The following is a 6,612-nucleotide window of genomic DNA, read 5'->3' on the forward strand; positions in this document are numbered from 1 at the left end:
ACGCCCATCTCCCATCTGTTTTTTGTTTGCCCTAAAGCTTAAGTGGTTTCAAGATCCTCCTCTTGCATGCATGTTCTCACCATGTGCCCATTTTAAATATCTCCAGGTATTTTAACGAATTAATTAATTGCCAGTTGCTGACCTCAACACAAGTACATCCTGTAAGTCCTGACTTGCATCAGGCGCTTTTCTTAGCACAGCAGCCCTTCTGGGGTCTACTCCAAATCTAAACCTTTGTGTTGTCCAATAACTTTCTGTTCTAAACCACTCTGTGTAACCCTGATGTTGGCTTTCCCTGCCAAAGCAGGAAAGGCAAGGGTGGCATTAAGGACATGAAAGGCAGTATTTTCGGAAGCACCAAACCACATAATCTCCTTGGAATATTTTAGGGTTTTCCCATTGTAGTGGGTATCAACACTACTTCAAACTACCAAGGGGCAAGTCCACTAAGAGCAGGTGGATTTATTACCTGTAATTTATTATTATCTGTAATACTGGTAGATTGTCCCCTCTAAGAAAATCTTCTTGTAAAGGTGGTGCTAGTGCTTCTCGTAGTGTTACAGGGTAATAACACAAGCCTTTGAAGCGTGGTCAGTGCTGGAATCCACGTAGCACCACGTGAGAACAAAACGCTGTAATGATAATTGCTCATTATCTAATTATACAAGAACTTATAGCCCCAGAGGGTGAATGACTAATTAAATGGTTATCCACTTCTAAAATGGCAACAAAGAAATGAGGAATATTCATTCTTTTGGCTCTTGTTCCAGTAGCAGTGTCATGTGTTCCTTGAAGGGTGAATGAGGCAGTCCAGGATGGACAGAGCTCTCCCCATCCTGATGCTCTGAATGCTGTAGGGGGTTATTGAGGCAGGGAACTTGCTTTTAGGAGAGTAGACTGCTTACTCAAAAGCAACTCAACTTTTGAGCTGCAGCTTAAAATTAAGGAGGATTCACTGACGCAGGTTATCCAGGAAGGCAGCTGATGATGGCCTTCAGAGCAGTATGGGTCACCTTTTACATTCAAGGATTTGCTTGTGTAGAATTTTAAAGAGAATGTTATCTGGAGCACTTGGTCCCTTGGTGTGGATGCAGTGTGCTGGGGACAGGCCTTGGTTTTACCCTATGTTGGGACATGCTGTTATCACCTAGGAAAAGAGCTGCCTGTCCAAAAAAAAAAAAAGCTCAGTGGCATTTCTCTGTACGATTAAAGACCCTGCAGATTTTGCACCAGCAGTAGTAGACCTCTGTAAAACTCTTGTCCCGAGTGCTGAATCCACCAACGATTAGCACCCTAGGCTCTAATTTAACTTTCAAAAAAGTACCAGACAGCTTCCACCTCATTTCGAGGCACACGCCTTACTTCAGAGCCCTCATTCCTGCCTCCCAGCATTGGTATGCTATTGCCCCACTTGCGAAAATACCAAGCACCTCAGTGCTTAAACCAGGGCCCCCCAAATACAAGGGGCACACCAGCCTTTTCAGAGCAGAGCAAACCCCCCTCATCTGCTGTTCTTCGCTGTCGGAGGATGAAGGCAGGCAGTAAGTGTGGCTCTGCAGGACGACATGCTTCTCCTTGTGCCCCAGCGGTGCTCCAGCAAGCAACCAGTGCTGAGCTGCTGTGGGATTTGGAAACAAGGTGTTCCCCTGCCTGTCCTGCCTATGAAACCCAATACTGTAGGCATTCCCAAAACGCAGCCCGTAGGCTATGAAACACAACTGTGCGGTTGTGGTGCTTCCTGGTAGCTCACAGCTCACACCTGGGACATGGCAGACAGTGGTTAGAGCTGTTGGCTTTGGAGCAGGCTGCAAAGCCCAGATATCTACCCCACCAGAAGAGCCCCCTCAGCATAACCACCAAACGCAGAAAGCAGAATTTGTGCCCTTTCTAGACTGAGGGACTCATGATTTTAATCAGAAGGGTATAATTGCGATGGAATGAAATTTCAGCAAGTGCAGCAACACCCAAGCAGTTTCTGGGGAGCAGCTGATGTGCTCTTGTCCACATTCTTGCAGGAACAGGGGTGTGTACTTTTTTGGGTTGCCGTTGATTACAGAGCTGTTTGTTAGCTGGATGGCTTTTATATTCAAGCTGGCTTTTCCCCCACTTTCCCCAAATACATGGAGCAAGTTTCTGCTGTTAAAGGCGGGGGTACTAACTTGGGAGGTAGGTCAGTCCCTTATAAATCAGAATGCTTGCTATTTTTGGAGGTTTTGTTAAGGAGTGGAGCGGGTCAGAAGGAAGTGACTCTTTTTTTTTAATTCCCCATCCCCCCTGACATTGTAACACAGTTGTTGCTTTCAAGAATATGCATGGTCTGTTTTCTTCAGACTATTGGCTCGTCTGGTAAAATAATTAGCTGTTAGGCAGACAGAGGGAAAGGATCACATCTGCACAAGACAGGAAGACTGGGACAGTAGAAAGGGGGGAAAAAAAAAAAAAATCCCTGCTTGAATCACAGCTGCCCACCATGCATAGTAACAGAGCTTGCCAAGAATATTCAAATTGATTTAGGGAGAAAAGCTGAGGAAACCATTTAACCCCAGCCTGCTTGGATCCGTGACAGTATCTCTATGGGCTGCTCCGCTCCCACTTTGGGCCGAAAGAAGGGTTTTCAAGCCACATGTTTCACCAGCCATCCTTCCTCCATCCCCCTTCCCCTTTTGCAACCAGAAACACAAAACACAGACTAATTGCCAGGCACGAGGCTGTGAGCAACTTTCCACACCGAGAAAATAATCAAAGGTGGGAACATTTATTTCGTATTGATGGGATTAAGTTGTAATTGTGTCATGTGATTAAAACCAAGAGCCAGGCAAATTATTTGTGACTAATTTCAGGCAATGGGAACCTTTTTGCTGCCTGCCGTACTCTCTGAATTAGGCCCCTTCTCAACAGAAGTGGTCGGCATGTGCATCGTCTGCAAACAACCTTTTCAAGTGTGTGAGCCCAAAATTACTTGCTCAAGGGTTTCTGAGCACACGCATCCGTTGCAGATTGTTCGCAAGCAGTTGTGAGGGTTTTGCATCAAAAAACACAGGTGGCAATTAGTTTGGACATGTGAGCCATGCAAACAATCCCTTTCCCTACTTAAATAAATCTAAGTCTGTAACGATATCCTCATTTAATGATTAAAAAATAGAGTGTTGGGAGTGTTTGTTCTCAGAACCTGTTGTCTCTGGGACTGTCTTTTCCTGCAGGAGTCCCAGCTCAGCCTCAGCAATCTCTTTGGGATAAATCCACAAAAAGATAAATGTAGAAATGCACAGAACTGTATCCAAATAAAATAAAAGTGCTATAGTGCAGGTGTTCCAATAATACTTGATTTCAGGTGCTAGTGCTCAGGTTGAAATCTGAAGCCCTAAATGGCACCTAAGCTGTGGGTGGGCCTTCCTTGCCAGCTGGAGCAGTGAACTCCAGCATTCAGCCACTCCAAAGCCCTGCTCAGCTGCGACCTCCCTTACAATGAGAGGCCTTTGGCACATAAGCTTTTTTCCAGTGAAAACACAAGTTCCCTGGGTACCTAAATGTCTGCTGTGAGGCAAATGCAGATCTGCTGAGACCCTGACAGCACTGAGCAGCTATGTGCTGTGTCCATGCCTAAACCACAACAGGCCTTACCAGCAAAGCATTCTCCATCAAGCTCGCCTGCTGAGCCAGGCTGGAAGATGTGTGCGCAAGATGTTTTTGGATCAGGTCTCGCACAAAAACAGCTGTGGGAGGAAATGAGCCCAGTAGTCAGACCACATTCACCATTAATATTCATTTATGCACAAATACTAACACAATCATAGATGACTTCTAAAGGAATGGGCCTAAATACCTCCAGGAAGAGACAGTTCTGTGCTCTGGGCAAATGATTTAGAGGCCACTGAAAGGAAACCCAAACCCTCTTCCTCTATTTCATGAGAAGGGCCTCTCTTATAAAGAGTTCCTGCCTGTGCATGCTGATGAGGAGGAGACATCTCCTTATAACACACAATTAAGCACCTGAATGGCTTCAAGGGGCCACAGCAGTGTCCTCAGCCTCTCCTATTTGCCACGTTCTGGCAGCTTCTTGCACACAGCTGACCAGCTCCAGGGGACCCTCTGCAGCCCCTTCCAACATACACCAGCATGAAACGGGGTACCTGACAGCCCCTAGCACCGGCAGCTCCCCCAGGCTGCAGGAGAGCCGCATCCTTGCATAGATTGAGGTCTCCAACTGCTCCGTAGCTCCTGTGGGAGAGAGATGATCCTCCTCTCCTGCAGCACAGGAGCACCAAGCAGGTATTGGATATAAAGGCATGTTGCAGAAGGCTCGGATACAGGAGTAAAGGAGGCTGTGTCTGTAGTTAGGTGGATATGTTTGAGGGAGCGTGCTTGCAGTTTAGATATAAAAGGAGGGAAAAGGTGTAAAACAGAATTACATATTCTTAATTTTGAATGTGGTTAATCGGAAGCCCCAGAATCACATCCCTGAAGCGGACAGGACTAAGCATGGCAAAATCCCAAAGAATGACAGAGATCTAGTGCCCGAAGCTTACAGCAGCGAGTCAAGTCGTCAGCTCATGGCAAGACAGAAATAGAATAAGGAAAGTGCAACTCAAGGAAAGAAAACCAAACAGAATGGGAGAGAGACAGAGAGAGGGAAAGAGGGATGACAGAGAGGACCAGGGTGGGTGGAAGGAAGGAAGGAAGGAAGGAAGGAATGCCATGAGATGGATACCATTGGCTTACTAACCATAGTCCAGACCGCTGTCACAGACACATTTGCTGGCCCTTGCTGATGACCATGCAATCAAGCATAGATCAAGGATGCCCTTCAGAGGACGTGGTCTGTCCCTCCTCATTTTGTGTGAGGTGACAACAGTCAATGTGCAAATGTGTGGCACTTTTCCCAATGTTTAGAGTAGAGCTGGTGCTCACCCCTGGCCAGACGCCTTCTGAAGTCGATGGAACAAGCCCTGGATGGGATAAGAGAGGTGTTGAAGAGTACTCTGGGGGTTCAAGGCAAACTTTGACTTGTCCTAGCATTGCATTTTCATTTGAAGTTCTTGATGCATCAAGGATTACACCCTGCTGGAACCAGCTATTTCACTGGGAGCCCAGCAAAGATGGAAGTTTGGGTTTTCCTCAAGGACACAGCTTCACTTTGAGGGGCAAAGCGTAGAAAAGTGCTTAAGAAGAAGGAGACATAGAAACCTTTCTCCCCAAGGTTTGCTCAAGTTCCCCGCTCATGCGGAGAAGTTATTAAAAGGGTAGGGAGTGTAAATCCACTAACACCAGGAATCCATTTTCTTTCAACCCAAATCCCTCAGTGAATCACTGTGAAGGAGCAAACAAACACAAGACCAAATCCTAAACCCATGTCACTGCCTCCTTAGGAGCCTCAGATAGATGGTTAAGCATCACCTTACACTGATGGTCCATCTGACTTCCAATATCTGCACGCACAAGACGACGCCTGCCAACTTCAAGGGAGATATTCATGTGCACAACAGGCAGGATGAAGCCTTAAAAACCACTAGTAGTTACACTTTTACTGCCAGAAGCAACATTTTAATCTAAGTATTGGCTCCTGACAGAGGCTGTATTCTGAGGCGCTCCAACATCTTTGCTCCATCTGAATAATTGCAAATGCCTGTCTTTAATCTATTTTCAAGAATTGTTGGGTTTGTTGGGGTTTTTTTTAAGTACAAAAGAAAATGTTTCTGTGTATACATTCATGGCAACAGAGCTACACAGAGACATAAACTAATGGAAGGTCCATATGTCGAGAGAATATCATATGTAATGAGAACTGCTGCATTTTTGCAAAATGTAATGGGACAGATACGCAGCAGCTGTGGGTTACTCAAGAAGCAGCTAATTTAGCAAGCTGAATTCAAGGATATTTCCCAGATCTCCCAAACAATGAATAGCAGTGTTGTTTAAGATTACCATTATGCCTTACATCCTCCTTTGACTGGAAGCAGGGGGAGGAAGCCTCTATCTGTGCTTCTGGGGCAGAAGTACATGATTAGTGCCTAGCTATCATAGGAAGCCCCAGGGGAGCAAGGGGGTCTGGACTTGAAGGAAGGAAGGAAATTGTGTAGGATAAACAAAAAGGAGCCTCAGGAAAGCAGTCGAGATGGGCAAGACTTGGCAAAAAAGAAAAAAGAGAAAGAAAAAGGGAAATGCTGAAGGTCTCTATTTGAGTTCTAGCTAATATTAAACTTCAAAACTAAGATGCCCTCTTCTAAAACAGCATTAGAAATTTAGCAGGTTTGTATTTCTATACATTTAGGTTTGTTCTAAGGCAAGATATTACTCATTCCAAATACACAAATAACAAAAATTTTAAGGTTTTTTTACCCTTAGGTTTTACTCCCCCTCCCCCCTAAAAAAAAAAAAAAAGAATGAAGATACACCTGGATGTAGCAGATGCAATCATAGCTCCGTTTCACCAGTCACTACCAGATTCACTGAGGAGATGGGGCTGGTGTGATCTGTTCTCCCAGGGTGACCAGTTTGCCAGCAGCCCAGGTACCCTGCAGCCACCCGAGAGAGCCACAAACTCATTGCAGCTGTGGCTGCCCTGGCCCACAGCACAGCCCACTAGCCCCAGCCGCCCTGAATTCCCACTGCAGT

The sequence above is a fragment of the Strix uralensis genome, chromosome 3 (genome assembly GCF_047716275.1).
Source record: "Strix uralensis isolate ZFMK-TIS-50842 chromosome 3, bStrUra1, whole genome shotgun sequence".
Taxonomy (NCBI): Eukaryota; Metazoa; Chordata; class Aves; order Strigiformes; family Strigidae; genus Strix; species Strix uralensis.